At 38.3% G+C, this 20,566-nt stretch overlaps 2 pseudogenes; both read left to right on the top strand.

Moving 5' to 3' along the window:
- Window positions 1-986: 986 nt before the first annotated feature.
- On the top strand, window positions 987-1,898 carry LOC149232157 (uncharacterized; annotated as a pseudogene).
- A 2,993-nt stretch (window positions 1,899-4,891) lies between these two features.
- The window catches only part of LOC149232156 (histone-lysine N-methyltransferase ATXR3-like), a 34,550-nt pseudogene continuing 18,875 nt past the window's right edge, over window positions 4,892-20,566 (top strand).

Raw genomic sequence — 20,566 nt, 5'->3', positions numbered from 1 at the left:
TATGCAGATATGCTGGAAGCTAGCTCTTGGGATAATCTATTTAGCGAGGGGTTTGCCGAGAACCTGGAAGCATTTATTGTGAGGCTTCATAGAAAAAGGGCCAAATACATCAAGGAGATGAAGAAAAAATCTGTCCCATTGGCTATCTTTAGCCTTGTGGATGTTAAAATAATTTTCTTTCTTTCTTTCTTTCTACGTCCCTTGATGCCATTTAGGATTTTGATCATGTGTTTTGGTTTTCTTTTCAAGTAAGAATCAAACCTGCAACTGGAATTGAAATAATTTTAGAATGTCTTTGTAATTTATGTTATAAGTGGATAGTCGCCCCTAGATCTATCAGTTTGATGTAGATCTATCTCTTAGTTGTTCGTCTTACAAAATATTTTCCTGGCCAGATATGTGTGTTGATCTTCAAATTTCCTTACATTTTCGACAAATATTGTCGTATTAATTCATGGTGCTTGGCTACTCTTTTTGTTGTTTTTTTTCAATGCATTTCCTTTGAAATACCACCAGGTGACCTTGTATTTTCTCTCATTCCGAGGATGGTACTCGGGCTAAAACAGAATCTTTAGTGTTGAAGGCAATGGTCAACAATTCTATGTTCTCTCTTCTCACTAAGAGGGAAAGCATGACACATTACAAAGTGAGAATTGAACCTGAAACAGGGATGATAACAACTCTCAACCTCTTGAGCTACAACCACACCCAATTGACAATGCTTGGCTACTTTGTCTTTATCGGCATCTATTTTATATGGCTTTAAACTGATTTTTATCTTTACCTTTTTTTTTTGTAATGCCAACCCTTTATATCATTCTCTCTCCTTTGTAGTGTTTTTCCCCTTCTCTAAGTTTCTTAGGAATTTAAACTTATTTCCTGTGATAGGTAAAAGATATTTAATTCATGATGAGCATCGACAGCCCAGAAGTGGGTTGATTTTGTTTCTCTTACTTTTCCTTTATAAAGAGGAGTTTTAATAACCCATGGGAGATGGAGGAGTTGCCTGCGTGGCGTGACTGTATGTTATGGAACAATTTTCCAAATCCAAGCCCTTTTGTGGGAACAATACTATCAATAACATTCACAAATTCGACATAAAGTCAAATTCTGTAAATTTCTCGGAATAGAAGCTTCAAGAAAATAATAGGAATATTAGCAACTCACGGAGTGTCAAGGAAGGGAGTAGTGTGAAAGAATTATCTAAGTCGTGAAGTACTAGTGCTAGTGTTATTGCTACTACTTGTACTAATGTTGCTTCTTTTGTTGTTAAGCATGTAGATAGGCTGAAGAAATACTCGAGATGGGATGTTGTTGAAGATAATGTAGGGAATTTGAGGATCGACAAAAATGAATTAGGAGTAGGACTAGGTTTGTATAAGCATGGTGGTGGAGATGATAGGCCTGTCAAGGGCAGTGTGCAAGAGGATGAATTGGGAATGGAAGCATTTAAGGATGATCCAAAATAACATCTTGTGAATCAGAGTGATAGGTTGGATGCATGAGGTGGTTCAAAGAGTAGGAGCATTTTGGATGAGGTACATTCACGCTAGGGGCATTTCGAATCGACTTTATCGAGAATATCAGTTGATAGGCATTCGATTCATCATAAGTCTTCCAAAACTTACTATATTAGTTATTCACAACATTATGAATTTCCATATTTTAGGAGTCACGACGAGTTTTCACGAAGGTCTGGGAGCATGGACAAAGGCTATCCTAAAATAAGTTCTCATGATCGCGGATGGTTGCACGAGGAGAGGAATGGATTTAAGAAGAGTGGTGGGGAAAAAAGCCACAGCAAACACACCATCCACTCCAGCCAAACCCATGAGGATAGGCGATATCATAGGGATGTTCAATGGAGAGAGAATCGTCGACATTCAAACTATAAATGATCTTAGACTGGTCGGATTGACCACCTTTCTGAGGATTGTACGGAACGTGTTACGAGTCACTTTAGGGTTATATCCATCTTTTTCCAGCATCACAAAGGATTCAAGGTCCAAGGATGTGGAAGCTGTTGAAATAATATAATTTCCCCTGTCGCGTTATTAATTCCGAAAAACCGCCAATCTCTAATCACACCGCTTTTCACCGAGCAGTGGTATTTCTTGGAGGGGCAACGATAATGTACACCAGCTGACACGTGCACAACAGTTTTGCAAAAGAGGTTTTCATCGGAGAATAAAGTTCGTGTGGATTGAGCGAGCGATAACCATTCGATTGAAATCTTGGTTGGAAGCTGTTCGATGGAGGTCAACGATTGAAACCAAAATGGAATGTACAGGCTTGCAACATGAAATTGACGTGGAGTAAAAGTTTCATTTTGATTGCCAGTAAAACATTTAATGAAATTTACTATGGGTTGGTAAATGTAGGTAAGTTTTTAATTTTATTAGTTTTTTATCCACGGGTGTAGTTTTTTGGTTTTATGGCACAAGTAAAACATATTTATTGTCATGTTTTTGTGTATTATTGCATATGTAATGTAAGTAAAAAACACAGCAGCGTGAAGAAACTTCTTCGTTGAGTGAAATAAATTCGCAGCACGAATGTAATGTAATGTTTTTTTTTATTGTTGAACATATGTAATGGAAATGCGCAGCAGTGCTAGTGTGAATGTTTCTTTTGTAGTTGAAATGTAATGTGAGGAACGCACCAAGGCATATGTAAGGAATTTTTTTTTACACAGCAGTGTGAAGATTTGCAAGGTGAAACAGAGTAATTTTTTTTAACTGCATCTGAACCAATCTTGGAGAATCCCTCTGTTGGAGGAAGAATGTTTTGTAATAGCCAGTATTTTTAATAAATACAAGTGTTCTTTGTGCATGTGTAAATCTTTGTCTTCAGCAAACAAATTTTTGATCCTGTGGTAAAAACAGAGTATTATTCTCTATTCATCTTTTGTTTGGAATCATCAGAAATTCCCAACATGGTATCAGAGCTTGTCCAGGCTCTTTGAAGGGGTCAAAGAAGCTGAAGGAAGGACTTCTTGCTGCAGCAACTTCTCCAGCAGAGTGAAGACTCAGTCAAAAAATCCAAGGTATTTCTCAAGTTAATTTTTGTGTTACTGTTGAATACAGTCAGTGATTTTAAATACACAGTCAAGTATTTTGAAGAGTGCAAGAATGGCTGGAGCCAGCACTAGCATGGGTATCTATAATACTCAGCTCCCACAATTTAATGGGAAAAACTATGACTATTGGGCAATAACTATAAAAGCTTTGCTTGCTTCCCAAGACCTATGTGAATTTGTTGAGGATGGTTTTGAAGAACCAGCAGATGAAAATGAGTTTAATAATTTAACTTAAGCAGAGAAAGATCTGTTGAAGAGAAATAAGAAGAAGGATTCAAAAGCCCTCTACTTTTTGTATCAAGCAGTGCATGAGAGTGTGTTTCCAAGGATAGCAGTAGCTAAGAGATCCAAAGAAGCATGGAAAACTCTCAAGATAGCCTATCAAGGCATGGAGAAAGTGAAAACTGGCAAAACTACAGTTGTTGAGGAGAGATTTTGAGAATCTATGCATGAAGGAGTCAGATAATATTGACTCATTCTTCACACATGTGATTGGTCTGGTCACACAGATAAGGTCTCATGAAGAGATTCTTGAAGAAAGGAGGATTGTGGAGAAACTATTGAGGATCCTACCCTCAAGGTTTGATGTGATTTTCACCACCATAGAAGAGATAAAGGATCTCACAAACTTTTCAGTTGATGAACTACATGCATCACTGATAACACATGAACAGAGATTGAGTGAAATGAAAACTCATCTCTAGAACATGCCTTTAAGACCTAGATGTTCTTTAGAAGAGGAAGAGGTCAAGGCAGAAGAAACAAGAGAGGAAGTGGCAGAAGCCAAAACAGAGGTGGAAGAAACAGTCCAACAAATGCTCAAGGAAGAGGTAGCAATCCAAATCAGAACCAAGGTCAAGGCAGCAGCCAACAAAGTCGACAACATCATGGTCAAGAACAAAGGTATGATAAATCCAATGTCCAATGTCACTATCGTAAAAAATATGGGCATTATGCAAATGAATGTAGGAAGAAGCAGCATAATATGAGTAATAGAACTAGTGCAAATTTCACTAGAGAAAATATCAGCCAAAATAATTTGTTTTTAGCTTGTAATATGGCTGGCTAAAGAAAAGAGTGACTTTTTGTTACAATAGCTCAGCTATTGCATTATCCAAGAATTTTGTGTTTCATAAGAGAACGAAACACATTGACACAAAGTTTCATTACATCAGGGAATTGGTAAACAATGGAGAAATTGTTTTAGAACACTGCAGAACTCAGGAGTAGGTTGCAGACATTCTGACCAAGCCATTGGGACAAAAAAGTTTTGAGTTTTTGAGGAAATGTTTGGGTATGATTGATAACCCAGCAGTTGAAATTAAAGGGGAGTGTTGAAATAATATAATTTCCCCTGCCGCGTTATTAATTCCGGAAAACCGCCAGTCTCTTATCGCACCGCTTTTCACCGAGCAGTGGTATTTCTCAGAGGGGCAGCGATAATGTACACCAGCTGACACGTGCACAACAGTTTTGCAAAAGAGGTTTTCATCGGAGCATAAAGTTCGTGTGGATTGAGCGAGCGATAACTGTTCGATTGAAATCTTGGTTTGAAGCCATTCGATGGAGGTCAATGATTGAAACCAAAATTGAATGTACAGGCCTGCAACATGAAATTGACGTGGAGTAAAAGTTTCATTTTGACCGCCAGTAAAACATTTAATGAAATTTACTATGGGTTGGTAAATGTAGGTAAGTTTTTAATTTTATTAGTTTTTTATCCACGGGTGTAGTTTTTTGGTTTTATGGCACAAGTAAAACATATGTATTGTCATGTTTTTGTGTCTTATTGCATATGTAATGTAAGTAAAAATGCAGCAGCGTGAAGAAACTTCTTCGTTGAGTGAAAACGAAAGAAAATTCGCAGCAGCGAATGTAATGTAATGTTTTTTTTATTGTTGAACATATGTAATGGGAATGCGCAGTAGCGCTAGTGTGAATGTTTCTTTTGTAGTTGAAATGTAATGTGAGGAACACAGCAGGGCATATGTAAGGAATTTTTTTTACACAACAGTGTGAAGATTTGCAAGGTGAAACAGAGTAATTTTTTTTAACTGCATCTGAAGCAGTCTTGGAGAATCCTTCTATTAGAGGAAGAATGTTTTGTAACAGCCAGTATTTTTAATGAATACAAGTGTTCTTTGTGCATGTGTAAATCTCTGTCTTCAGCAAACAAATGTTTGATCCTGTGGTAAAAACAGAGTATTATTCTCTATTCATCTTTTGTTTGGAATCATCAGAAATTCCCAACAGAAGCTCAGCCGAGTATATCACCTTCCTAAACTCTTGCATCAGAACAGTTGGAGAATGTTCCAAATGAATTGCAAAAGGATAAAAACAGTGCTCACTTTAGTGAACAAAATGCTTTACCAGAAGAAATTTTCATTTTTGAAGAACCAAGATGTCATGGGTGTTTCTATATTGATCATTTGGGATTTGAACGAAGGCCCTTAAAACTTGGGGACTTGAAAAGACATGTTGAAGATGGACTACCTCAATTTGATCACTTGATCAAGCGAGAGGGAACCAATGAATGGGTAACTATAGAGCATGTTGCATCTCCTATGCCCTTTGGCAGTCTATCACTATCAACTTCCAGGGGCTTCATATAGTCTCAGATTAGGGAGTTTGATGAAACTTTAATGAATAAAACCTAGGGTGGCAGCAAATGCCGGTAGAAATGTACAGGGTATGGAAAAGAGGGAGAGCACAATTTTTATCCAGTGGGATGATTTTAATAATGATAGGATTGAAGGTGTTCACTTTGAAAAAAGAGTAGAAAAACTTAGGCAAGGATTCTGTCTGATTCCAGGCAGGGAGAATGAGATAGTTTCAAGTATTGCTCCATCTGTTTCGCTCTTTCATGGGAAGAATAGAGTACGATTTCATAAACCCCAGTATTTTTAGTTTAATATTAGGCAATTAGTTAGTTACAATGCTAATTTTAGTTGACTTTTTGTAACAGGTTGATTTCTTCCTCATTTCTGTCCAATTCACTAGGCTTTCATTTGTCAGTTTTTTCAAACATTTTTTATGTTACAAGCCTACACACATTTATTCTTGTAGAAGATCTATGCCATGCAACTCGACATGTAAATTGTGACATGGAAACACATAGAAAAATGGGAAGGTGTAATCTATGCATTTCTCTTTCACTTTGTTCTTCTTTAATTATTCTAACCATTCTGCATGTTCTTGGCAATTTTGTGAGCTTTTGATGGTAGAGTGGCCCTTGCATGAGGCTTAAAGAGATTTATAAGAGTTTATTGTTCAAGCAATGAAATGTCACTTGGTGAAGAAGTTGAATATGTGACAATATGTGCAGGATCTCTAGGGCTTATAAATGGATATCGTGAGTACTGCAATCATTGGAGAGAGGCAGAGCTGGGAAGGGGGTTCGTAAATGCGTGTAATGTGTCTAAGATGACAACTACGTCAGGGGAAACAATGGACGAGGAGTTTGATTATGGAAAGGATGTTTCTAATACTATGGGTACATTCCTTGGCAACGAAGGATCTTCTCAAGATTATGGCAGATGGCCCTCTAAAGGTGGTGATTGGAAGCGGATAGGTGAAGTGGAAAACTTTCCACGAAGTCAAAATGTAGTTGGTTCTGACAGGCCTTTGAGGAAAAAAGTGGTTCTCAATGATGGGGTTCTACTATGTGACATTTGGAAGTCTGGACTGTTGGATTCACGTAGAGAAGCTCCTTCTTATGCAACACATCTTAGGTGGCTAGAACTGCCTGCTTGGGCTTATCGCTAGCAAGAAGAGAGAAGTGATCCCATACATAGGATGGATAATTCTCTTGATTTCCACATGCAGGTAGGTCAGGCATCAAGTGTAACACCAAACTCACACGCCTATACACCAAAGTCACAAGTTTCTATCCAATTACTTAGATTTCAACACCAAGGGGATCTATTGTCACTATTTGTGGCTATGATTGGTTGAAAACAGCAAAACCAAACAATGGGGATTTGAGTAACGGTATCATAGGAAACAAATCAAATTCATAGATGTTTGTAGTAGAAAAAGGCTCGAATGTCTGCAAAGTTGCAATGTAATATCAGTTTGAAATGAAATCTGTACTGAAGAACAATTCAACAGTTTTTAAAGAATCTAGCTCTTCATCTTGGGAGCTATGCACTAACAACCACTATACGGGACACGATATTGTGATGTTTGAACATGTTGCAGGTCAACGATTACATCAACATGAAATTTTCAATACATGTGAGCATCTTGTGGAGGAAATTAATGTCCACCATCTAAGGTTCATAAGCCAGGCATGCCTCCTATGCCTGAAGCTGAAGCAGTGTTATCACAAAAAATTGATCATCTAGCCATAATTTACTAGATGGATCGAAGTGTCTTACCATAGTAAAATTACTTTCACTGTGATAAATTACTTAATAAACCACATTTGTTAAGTCATGTATAATTAAACACATGAAGAATAATTAAATAAATAACTATTTATTTAATTATCTTCTATAAATAATTAATTAAACCATTGTTTAATTAATATTCCTTGTCACATTTGACAAATTTAGAGAAATAAATAGATAAATTATTAATTATCTTGTTTTTTCTCTAGGAATAATTAATTAATCACTAATTAGTTATTATTCCTCGTCAAGTTTGACCAAATCCCTTATGAATAATTAAATAAATCATTGTTTTTTTATATTCCTTAACCATATTTCTTGAGATGATAAATAAATCATTTATCTATTTATTATTTCTAAATAAAAGTTTAAATATTTTTTCCCTCTAACCAAATATAATAAAATATTCTAAATGGTTATTTCTAGAATGGGGTTAATAATATTTTATTATTTCTCATTATTCTAGGATAACCTAATATTTTGTTATAAACAGAAGGGTTTTCCATTCATTATTCACTTTCGATTAGTTCCATTGTTGCACTCATTGTTGTAACTCTGATAATTATCATTGTCACACACCATTTTTCTTTTCCATTTGAGTTTTCACTGAGATCAAACATTTTATTTGTTGGGTTTTACACATTATAGAGGAGAGAGACTCTACAAAAGCTTAAGACATTTGAGGATAGCCAAGAACCCATTCCATAGAGGGGGACTGATAACATTATTTGTTCCCTTCACAAGTGTTGTTTAATAAAATATATTCTTTATATATCTGGTTTCCATTGGATTATTGGAGTTATTTTCACTTATTTTACTATTCCATTTTGTTGTTTAACTATGATTGTGGCATAGATCAGGGCTTTGGCAAGTTTTGTTTTTATCATTTACTGCATATCTACAATGTTTATCAGCCATTTTCATTGTTAGGGTTGTTTGTCATCCACAAACTAAAGTGGTTTTTTCGTACACATTCGAGAAGAAAACACAATAACACTTTGGCAACTCCACTGGGGATTTCTAATTGTTGATAACAAATTGGCGACTCCACTGCGTTTTTAGTTCTGATCTAAAAATCTAGGTGACCTTTGGTTTTCAGCTTAGGGTTTTTCTTTTTCAGTCTCTTAATGTTGTTTACTAGCTTTTTAACCCTATATTAGTCAAATTTCTAACTTCTGCAAGTTTTCTGGTCTTTTCCGCAGGTCACAAGAACCAGTCGCGACAGAGATGACAATTTTTTCTGAGACTTGCCGACTGAGAATAAAGGAGAAGAAATTGCACTTTTCTACCCCAAAAATATGATCTGGAGGCCCAGAGCGCACTTTCTGGCCCAAAATGTGTGATATCCTAGGAATCAGGTCAGTCCCTGCGATTTTAGGTTTTCTAGGATTTTTTTCGATCTATTTCTAGGTTTTTTCCGAGAGCTGTCTGTTGGGTTGGTTTGCCACTATCTCACCTTGCTTAGGCCTTGATCTACTATGATTTACTCGTTGATGTGGAATTTAGCCCCTTAGGGCTTCTAGTATGCTTCCACCTTTATAGGAGGAGTTGAGCTGAGTAAGAAGCCAAAGTTTTTACAAAGCTTTCAGCCATATTTTTCAGATCTGTACCTTACTGTTTCAGATTTTCAAAGATAGGTTGTTTCCATCCAAAGTTTCATCTTAAACCAGTTGTTTTTTCATTTTCCTTAGGGTCCCATTAGTTGCCTTAGCTTTCACACCCATCTCCCTATCTTTTTGCAACAATTTTCCTCTCTAGTTTTTTGTTGTTGTTGCACCACTTTCTAGCAGCATAGTGTCATTTGATCCCAGTCACACCGAAACTTAGATCTCTTGGCTTTTTTCATTTTTTTTCAGTTGATTTCGCCACCAACCAGCACAGTGTTTACAAACCTAGTTTGGGTAGGGTTTAGAAAGTTGATTTGTTATTCATTTTCTGTTTTTAATTTCAGTTTATTTCAACAATATTTTTCTTTTTTCAAACATGATCTAGGATTAATTAATAAACACACTTACACACACAAGCACACCTTAAGCGAAGGGTACTTGGTTTACACCACCAAGCCAAGACTTAACTTAATTAATTAATCTCGCCACACAAAGACAAAAGCATCTAGTTGATCTCCCTTCACCATTTTCGTGTCACTTGTGTCTTCCAACCATTGCGCCACCAAGGCGTTTGTTGTGGAGACTCTTAGGCATTCATCCCCAATTTCCGCTTGGGTATATTACTCCCCCCCACAGGGTTCGAGTTCATAGTCCCCCGAGTCCCCATACCGACTCCTCTTCTCGTTCATCTGATTCCTCATTTGATTCCAAGTCTCCTTCATTGCATACCGTCATCATGTTAGGACCCACTACAGGTGTAGGAACCCAACCTAGTGTTGGCTCTGGTTCTACCCCGGTGGTCACATCTAGCAGAACCATCTCAGGAACCATTCCAGCAGCTCCCATGCTATCTTTCATGGTCGGGTTAAGCCTCTTGTATTTTATCCAGTTGATCAAAGACCTTATACACCACGATGCTAGTTGGTCAGCTATGCCCACTAATCTTCCCTACGCCATTCCCAAGTTTGAGGGTAATTCTAGAGAAGACCCTACCAATCACATCCACTCCTTCCGTATGTGGTATTCATCGAATTCCATCACTGATGATTCCATTCGTCTTCAGTTGTTCCAACTCATGCTCTCTAACGACGCTGCGAAGTGGTATGTTGACCAGCCTGTCGCCTCTCATTCCATTTTCGCGATGCTTGCTAAAGTGTTCCTCTCATATTTTCAGTTACCTCTCTGATACGACACTGGTACAGAGCTCTTAACCACATTCTGTCAGTCCTCTGCCACCCATCTTTCCAATCATGTCCAAGAATGGCATAGAAGGAGGAGCATGTGTCGTGCTCCACCCTTCGAAGACCATGTCTACCTCAATTAGTTTCTTAGGACTCTTTTATCGCCTATTTCCAAATATGTTGCGTCTCATTTTCCTCAAATAGAGGAAGAGGCTCTCCAGACTTCTCTGAGATATGACTTGATTTATGCTAAATCTGGTTATGTCTATACCGTGATACCAAACCTCCCCCATCCTGGTGGTGCCAATGCACCAGGGGAATCTCATGTCGTTGACAGTATCGTTGGAGCTATTTCACATCCTTCACCATATACTCAGTAGAGTTATGGCTATCTGCAGGGGGGCTCCAGTTCCTCTAACGCTTATGCCCCTCCTGCTAGAAATGTGTATTCAAAACAAAGTAAATTTTATTCATTTACCCATCCACATCAACAGATGTTAGGGCTAGCTAGTGCTCAACCTGTCTACTAGACTGTTGCCCCTTCACCATCTTATACTTATGCACCGCCAAGCACTCTAGCCCCTCAGGCATTAGCACCGCAGCCTCCCATGCATCCTCAACCCTAGTAACCACCACCCCCTCAGGGTCAAGTGTTTGCACAACAAAGTGCGACCAATCCCCAAAATTCGAAGAAAAAGAATAAGGGGAAGGTAACAAGGGTAACCAGGGTAACCAAGGTAATCAACCTAATGAACCCCAAGGGAACTAGCCTAACACCAATAACCAGCAACAGGGTGACCAACCCAAGTAGAACAAGGTTATTCGTACGAACAAGCCTTGTGCATGTTGTGGTGTACATGGAAATTATACTCATGAGTGTCCCCTCTTACCCAGAAGCGCCAAATGTGGGATGCCCAAGCAGCTTCTGGAGGTCAACTGCCTCAAAATTATGTGCCATCTCAACCGAACGTGCTCACAAATCCTTTCCCTCAGCAAGGATTTATTACTGCTCAACCTCAGCCAGGTCAAGCAACTCACCTTCCCCAACCTTCTGGTCCTAGTGACTACCAGATCCTCATGATGAATTCTGACGAGGTCAATACCTCTGATGTCAACTTGCAAACTCAGTCGCGTTAATATGACAAGCCATCGACTTCATCCACCACTAAGTCCAAAACCAAAGCATCTACTGAGCCTCTTACGACACCAAATGGTCCGCTACAGATCCTTCAACCTAAAGTTGATTCAATTCCCAAGATCCCAAAGGGACCATTATGCTGTAACACAGCTTCTAACCGAGTTTCCCATACGTACATCATAGTAGAGGACTTGGCACAATCAATTGTTGCCATGTCAACGTTGGAAATCCTCCAATCTTGCCCATCTCAAAAGAAAGCTCTACTAACTTATTTGGTTGCAGTAGATCCTTCAGACAATTATTTAATTGTCTTCCCCGTTAATATGTCAACATCCCCCATTACCTCCATCCGTTGCATTCCAAATACTAGTCTGAGTCTGTAATGCCATCATCTCCCAATGCATTATTGATGAAGGATCATCCACCTGTGTGATGTCTGCTACTATTTGGAAGCATATCAAGTCACCAGAGTTGTCCCCATCCATCATCACTTTGAGTGCTTGGGACGGTCACTCCTCCCAGCCTCTCGGCATGTATCACAATTGTCCAGTGACTCTTGTGAGCAAGACTGTTCATGTCGACATTGAGGTTATTGATGCCCCTCTAGATTAAAACATTCTCTTGGGTCGTAGTTACACTTATGCCATGTCAGTCGTCGCATCTACAATTTTCCACAAGATGTGCTTCCCCCATGAAGGGAAGATCATCACCATCAATCAGTTGACATACTATGAGCCATCATCCTTGACCTCCCCTGAATCCATTATCTCGTTGATGTACGACAAGCAGTCTTCTACCCCTCTCACTAGTGTTTCACCCAGAGTCTACAAAGATTCCTCATTATTGGGTGCTTTCCCTCATCCTCCCCCTCCTATCTCTAAGCCTATCTCTTTGAGTGTTTGCATGTTACAAGCATCACGGGCAGCTCAAAAGTAGCTTAGTACATCTTATCTGCAACCAGCTCCTCAACACCCCGTGGTTACCATCTCAGTCAGACCATCTGGATCCACCGCAACAGGACCTCCTCCTTTTGTGGGTGCCTCCTCTTTGTTCCCATCAGGAACTGTTCCTTCAGGTCTCAACCATCTAGGAGTTATTCCACCAGGACATTACCCTGCAGGACATATACCTTTCTTGTTTCCTCCTCCAGGAATCTTTTATGTCCCTGTCATGGCTTCGTTGGTCCTTCCTAATATGACTTTAGGGATCCCAGTGTGGTATATTGATCCCCTTGCAAACATTATGCTTGGTCAACCCAGATAGTATCATGCTTTGACCTTGGTTCAACCAGTCCCTACGACCCCTATCACTACTCAAGTTCCACTGTCGCCTCAACAGGTACCCACTCTTGTCGCAAAAGCATCTAGACAGAGGGGCAAAGCCAAGATAAAGGAACCTAAGGACAAGTCTCCCCAAGCATCTCCAGCTCCCAAAGCTTAAAATCCACCCCCTATGTGCGATGTGTGTGAGGTTGTTGGGCATGCCACCAATAACTGCCATGAGCTTCCTCGTCTCTAGCCTTTAGTTCATGAAACATTCCCTGAGTCAAAGATCCCTAAGGTCCAAGTTACCTTATCGAGACAAGCCAAGAAACTCAAAATGTTGCACACAAATAACCCTTGTGCCTTGTGTGATCAATATGGTCACTATTCCCATTGTTTCCCTCATCTCGACGAATTTCATGATTTCCTTCAAGTGTTTTGCGAATATGAGGCCACTCGTAGTGGATCACCTACTCCTCTACCTGTGGATTCTGGTACCGCTAGTATACCAAAACAGGGGGACTATGGTCCCACCATCGCGATCCATCCCCCAATGTCAAGATGATGGAATCCACAATCCATATCCTTTACCTATCGTAATCCTTGAGTTCCTTGCAGACAAACCTTTCTAAGGTTTCTTCTCACACTTCTATCGAACCTCCTTCATTGGAAATCCAGGTCTCAACATCGATAGATTTTCCATCTACTAGCTCATCGTCTACCATTTCAGATGATGTGTATGTGAACCTTCTTTCTCAGGATGATGCACAAGGTACCGCCTCTGTGTCATGTAGTCAATCTTCCTCCCATCCCCCCATCTTCCATTCCAATGAGGACATCATGGAAGCCATGACTGCCCCTAATTATCCTTGGGACAATATGCACCATCGTGCGTACTTCCTTCCATATTTGGAGTCCACCACTCTAAATACATCTAGTACGCCCATAGCATACAGGGGGCACATAGGCCCCTACATCTCCTTATCATCCTTTGGAGGATCTCATGCCAAGTTGGGCCGAGATGCTTGAATCCATTTTTCGAGCACTCGAGATACAATGGCGCTTCACAAACTCCTCCTTCTAGGGGGCATCATTTCCACCTTTGCATACAAAATCAATCCCCTCCATCACATATGTTTGCAGGCAATATCCCATGCTTGGGGCATGATGTTTTTCCCCTGGCCATCTTCTCAACTGATTAACATAAGTCTCAGCCTAGATCCCACCGAATCTAGGTATGGTCGATTATCCTCCCATTCCTTGGATAGTTTGTCCTACCGCCCTCTCCGATGATCCATATTCACATCACATACCGTAGATGTTTGATACCATATCTTCAAATATTTTACTCTATGTCATACCACCTTTACCATACAGTCCCCATGTTTTACTTAATGGGTGAGGACGATTCTAAACCTCCTCTAGTAGTTCATTCTCGTTTTCCTCTTCCCTTAATTCTTCACCAGGAACCATCATTCCAAGAAGCATTAAGGCCATCTTTAAAAAATTAAGGCCACTTGCCTAAAATTCAAAGATCTTGATTTTGATGGTTGGTTTTTCCACTACAATCTCCACAAGATTTAGGGCCTTCTCCTCCTCTCAAATTGGAGGAAAAACACCTTTTTATAGGAAAACCCACATTTTTTATGTCGCCCCTTGTGACCAAATCGTAGCTCAATTTGACGAACCATTAGCACCATTGGAAAGCTCTCATCAAGTTCTATAATGGGCCTCTCTTATTTTTTGATGATTTGACACTTCACCAGGAAGCCATTTTTCCAAGAAGGGTCACTTTGTCGCCTCTCAAAATCGAATTTCTTCATATGCGACGCTTGTACTTTGGGGACCACCTTCCCTTAGTGCTTGTCATCTCACGTGTTGATTTTCTTCATGAGAAACCATCATTTTATCATGTTTTCATGGTCCCCACCAGGCTTATTCTGTGTGGCAGTGTCATCAAGTCACCCTTGTTTAGAGCATCCGCGATGAGTCACCCTTGCATCCATGGAGTTTGTTTCACATCCCATTGTATCATGTCACAGTATTACATCCATCTTTGCATACCATTCATCCCGTGTTGCCCATTTTGGCCTTCAGTCATACTATCCACCATCCCCTCCAGAGTCGAGTCAGTCACTGCCAGGTCAACCATGCACTTTATGCTCTAACAAGGGAAGTCATTTGTTTGTCCCTCAGTCCCATTTTTCCCATTGTCCTTGGTGTCAGTCCATCAGTCACATTACTATTTCCCCTCGTGCCTTAGTTGAGGATCCTCATTGCCTCACCTATGGCGTGCCCTATTCTGTCGACATCAGCACATCTATTCCAGAAGAACGACCTAGAAGGCAGTGTATCTTAGTTCCATCTTCCACTCTTTTTGAGTGCCTCAGATCAAGCAAATGGAATCATCATTTCCCTTCAACTTGGTTGCTTCATGCTCGTGATTTATACACTTGACGATCTAGTGATGTTGTAGATTATACCAATGATTCCCGGGTGTGTGTGAGATGTTTCAGACCTCATGAAGGGGTGGCCCTTCAGGTAGCCCCCCACATGCCCGGATACCTTCCTACTATTCTATAGCCTCATATGCAGTTCCACAGGTTTGATGGGTTTGGTTCCAGCCACTTGCAATATTCATAGTATGCACATCTCCTTCAGATGATCCATTCAGTTTTGAAGAGCCTATTCCTGTTCAACAGGGCTTCTTTGGTTGTTCTACCCTCCCTCCCACCCATTTTTTTAGGGAAGGGCCATTATATCTCATGTACTCAAATGTTATTGTATTCAATCATGGCTCATGTTTTTCCAGGTGCATTATGTATATGGGATACATTATATTATTTTTTCACTTAGTTATGACAGCATGCCATGTACCATTTAGCATGTATTTTATTGCTCAGTTTCATGTTTCTGGACGCATTATTATTTTTGTACCAAGCTATCTTGGCAGGTGTAGGTATGCCTCCCCTACCTCACTGAGATCTGGTGCCACAACATAAAAGGAGACTTGCATTGGTCTCGCCCCCTCTGTCACTATCCTCTTTCGATTCAGCGCCATTGGTCTCTCTCTCTCTCTCTCTCTCTCTCTCTCTCTCTCTCTCTCTCTCTCGCATTCTCTCTCTCCACTTCGTTGTCTAGTGATTGTGTCCTTACAATGCACTTCGGTAATATGTTTTTCTCTTAACACTCGTACGTTGGGGGGAAATCTATTATCACAAAAATTGGTCATCTAGCCATAATTTACTAGATGGATCGAAGTACACCATATAGGGCCAATTTTACCATAGTAAAATTACTTTCACTATGAGAAATCACTTAATAAACCACTATTTATTTAATTATCTTCTGGGAATAATTAATTAAATCATTGTTTAATTAATATTCCTTGTCACATTTGACCCAATTATGAGAAATAAATAGATAAATCATTAATTATCTTATCTAGGAATAATTAATTAATCACTAATTAGTTATTATTCCTTGTCAAGTTTGACCAAATCCCTTAAGAATAATTAAATAAATCATTATTTGTTTATTATTCCTTAACCATATTTCTTGAGATGATAGATAAATCATTTATTTATTATTTATAAATAAAAGTTTAAATACTTGTTGCCTCTAACCAAATATAGTAAAATATTCCAAATGGTTATTTCTAGAATGGGGTTAATAATATTTTATTATTGCTCATTATTCAAGGATAACCTAATATTTTGTTATAAATAGAAGGGTTTTCCATTCATTATTCACTTTCGATTATTTTCATTGTTTCACTCATTTTTGTAACTCTAATTATTATCACTATCGCACACCATTTTTCTTTTACATTTGAGTTCTCATTGAGCTCAAACATTTTATTTGTTGGGTTTTACACATTATAGAGGAGAGAGACTCTAAAAAAGCTAAGGACATTTGAGGATAGCCAAGAACCCATCCCGTAAAGGGGGACTGGTAACATTATTTATTCCCTTCACATGCATTGTTAAATAAAATATATTCTTTATATATCTGGTTTCCATTGAATTATTGGAGTTACTTGCACTTATTTTAATATTCCATTTTGTTGTTTAACTATGATTGTGGCATAGATCAGGGCTTTGGCAAGTTTTTTTTTTATCATTTGCTGCAGATCTACAATGTTTAGCATCCATTTTCATTGTTAGGGTTGTTTGTCATCCACAACCTAAAGTGGTTTTTTTCATACACACTTGGGAAGAAAACACAATAACAAGCAGTTAAGCCAAATCAAGGATTTTTTCAAGACATGTGAGAAATGTAAATGATCTCAAACTACATATGGGAGAGTGGTATTATTGTGATGGTGCTAGCCATGAAAAGGGTCTATTAACATTCATAGAGCTTCAAATGCTTGTTTCTGAAGGCAACCTACATAAAGGTAGCAATGTATACAGGAAGACTGATAATACTTGGGTTCCAGTTTCACATGACATATTTGCAACTCTTCATTCAAAGGAAATTTTACCTGTTGATTCCTCGTTCAAATCTCTTGGCACCGCTAATCCTATTTGTAGCATTTTAGAGCAGTCTAAGCTTGAGGGTTGTTCAACAAGCCACGTTGATACTTGTTTTCATACACTTTATCCTCAGTTTGTGGCATATGCAAGAGGGAAGTTACATGAACATGTTATGAAATTTTATAAGAGTAGGGATTTTTCAACAGTTATAGGGGAGAGGTTGGATACTTGGATGGCCCCTAAGCAATCAAAGAACTCCATGGACACACGGATTTTCAGTCATTTACTAACACCACCTACTTCCACATCAGATAATGTTGTCACATCAAATCACATGAATAAACATGTTGACCTATAGACCTCAAAAGTGAAGTTAGGTGAAATATCCAGTAACACAATTACATATTAACCTAGTATCAATTACGTCTTTTCACGTTCAGGTACACCTTCATTTGTTTCTATTTCCAAAACATTTCTCATACATATTTCTTGTTGTTCCTTTTTTCTTCATATTTTTTAATGTTCCTCCTATTAATTACAGGTTTATCCATGTCAAATTTTGGTCCTAGCTGCAGCAGGGATCCAAGTGAAGAGACACACTGCAAATTTCAAAAGCCTTAAACAAATAAATGACAAAGTTTATGGAATAAGTAAGTCTTCTAGGACTCTGGATATTGATATGTCAGATGATTATGCAGGAAGAGATATATTTATGCCTCCTCCACACGACACTGATCAAGGAGATCCCATGGACATGGATGATTTTCAAGTAGAGAGTAAAGTCATTGTAAGTGCTATCCACCAGTGTTCCCATTATCCTAATCGCATCAAACTATCTAGTAGTGGGAGATCTGCTAAATGCCATCTTGAGGATGATAGTTTGAGGGAAGAGGTTTATACGAAGTCTGCTACTGGATATCATAGGGGATTGGATAAGAGAATTGAGAAGCATCTCGCTAGTAGCAACTACCCTGAAGGAAATAATGGGTGTCAATATGAAGAATTTTTTTTCACATGAGGTATATTCATTTCAACTTTACCTCTATTAGTTTGGAAGAGTCTCCTTCGAGTAGATTTTACATTCTTGAGTCTACATGCAGCAGAGATTGAGGACAAAATCAAAGGTGGGAGTTATTCTGGAGATATTCGGGCGGGTTTAAATTCCTTTCAAGATGATGTTTTATTCTTCTGAAGAAAAGCAGTCCAATATGAATAAATTTCATTTTTTTTACATCTAATTAGTTCTTTTTTGTAGGAAATTTGTTTAATTACTGTGCTGGAAGGTGAAATGCTCTTTGTGTTTGGTTTGTTTCCATTTGGAGCATTTTTTTTAAATATTGATTATTAACAATTCTATTGTTTATTGTGTTTTCATTGGTTGTCAATGAAAAACACAAGAGAGATAGTCCAACACATCTTGCAGTAGAGGAAATATTCGAAATAGCTCATCTTTACATATCCAACCTAGAAAAGAAGTTTGAAATTTAACTTTTGTGGACACATACCATCAGAAGTCAGCACATGCAAAAGATATCTTGAGACTAGGAAAGGATAAATCTCAAGGTGCCTTATATTCTTTGAGTTTAAATGTAAAGAAGAGACTTATGAGGGTCGTAGACACAAGGACGAAGAGAACCAAGAGGAGGAGAGACATGTCTTAGAATGATTGAAGTGTTTCAATTGAGGGGGATGTGTCAGACCGTGAAAGCAAGAGAATTTCAAAAAACAAGAAAAGGTGTTGGTCTGATTCAGAGACTGAAACATCAGAGAGTTCGAGCTTCCTGGAGGAGCAATTTCAAGAGAAATAAGATGATAACAATGATATGGAAGACTCTGATCTAGATATGAAATTTGGAGTTGAAGGTGAAGATGGATACTTTGGTGAACAAAAATATGCAATGGAAGGTGATGGGCTCTGGCTGGACACTCAGTCTGGTGTTCGTGAGTGGGGGGCTAGAATGACAAGTGCAAGTTTGGTTCCTCCAGTTACCCAAAAATATGAGGTGATTGAAGAGTATGTTATAGTGGCAGACGAGGATGAATTAAGCTAAAAAATGAGGGTTTGTTTACCCAAATATTATGAAAAAAATCTTACTGCAACAAAAGATAGGAGAGAAATTGAGTCTACACATCTTGAAATTCCAAAATTAAAAGAGTACAAACCTAGAAAATGACTTGGAGATGAGGTTTTGGAGTAGGAAGTTTATGGCATTGATCCATGTACGCATAATATTCTATTAGAAACCATGCCAAAAGGGTCAAACTTCTCCCTTCAAAAGAAGCATGCCATAATCGAAGAGGTATGTGAAATTGTTATGCTTCTTGCTTAATGATGTTGCTTCTATAGTAAAATTCTTATCATCATTGGAACTAATGGCCATGGTAGAAACTTTGCAGGTACTTCTTCAGGTTCTAAATGAAAAAGTTAAGGATTTTACAGGCACTAGAAATACTCCCATGGAGTATCCTGCAAAATTTCCTTGAAAGGATGATAGAAGATGCTGAAAAAGCTTGTGATAGTCATATGCACACATTTTTTAAGGTATTTTAAAGGCCTCGCAGAGCCATCAATGCATTGATAAATATGTTGTTTATAGGAAGGTCTGAAATAAGTCTTTGAAGCTTATATAAAAATATCCACCTCATTTTCATTCAATATAAAGTAGTGATTGATGTTTATTTCCTTTATGAGGGGCTTGGAGTTGTTTGCAGCAAAAAGTGCAGCGTTGAGAATGATGAACTTGTAGTTGAGTTCTTGGGCAAGGTATGTCTTATGGTGATTATGGTTGTAGTGATATTTATTTTTATTGTTCGAAATTGCTTAAGTAAATATATCAAGAGTACTAAATGTTGTTTATTTTCTACATGGCAATATCTTTTTTTTTTAATACTCATTGCTTTTCTTTTAAGCTCCCTAAAGCCAAGTTTTCATTACAAAATCCATGCTTTCAAATCCAGGTTCCAGTATCATACACAAGACAATGGATGTTTTGTTAGTGTTTCAAATTAGTTATTCATAAAGGCTTTCCTTGAACTATAAACTTAGCAGCCAGGTTCGAATTCTCAAAGTGGAAATTTAACCATTTGCACATATTTTTTAATTGGAGAATTTGATTGAATATATGGTCATGTTATACATATGTGGATGTTTTATTCTTTTTTTGGTTTATCCATTTAATATTTTTTAATTTTATTAATCCCCTTTAGAAAAAGGCAGATACTGTTTAAGGATTGGTTGAAAGGTTGGTTGACTCAGAAATGTGGGAATGTTTTGGCTAATGTTCTTATTTTGAAGAATATCAAAATTTTCACTTGAAAATTGGTGAAGTGTTGGCAATAGGGCCTATACTTATGGTTGTGTAATATTCTAACTTCTTGGCACAATAATTGATTTTAAGATGGCTTACAATCAAGGAGAATTGTTTCTATA

Source organism: Pinus tabuliformis, chromosome J, assembly GCF_031772625.1.
Source record: "Pinus tabuliformis cultivar Carrire ecotype Pingquan chromosome J, CPIR1, whole genome shotgun sequence".
Taxonomy (NCBI): domain Eukaryota; kingdom Viridiplantae; phylum Streptophyta; class Pinopsida; order Pinales; family Pinaceae; genus Pinus; species Pinus tabuliformis.
Note: the sequence above shows the minus strand (reverse complement) of the source record. Positions and strands in the feature narration are given on the sequence as shown.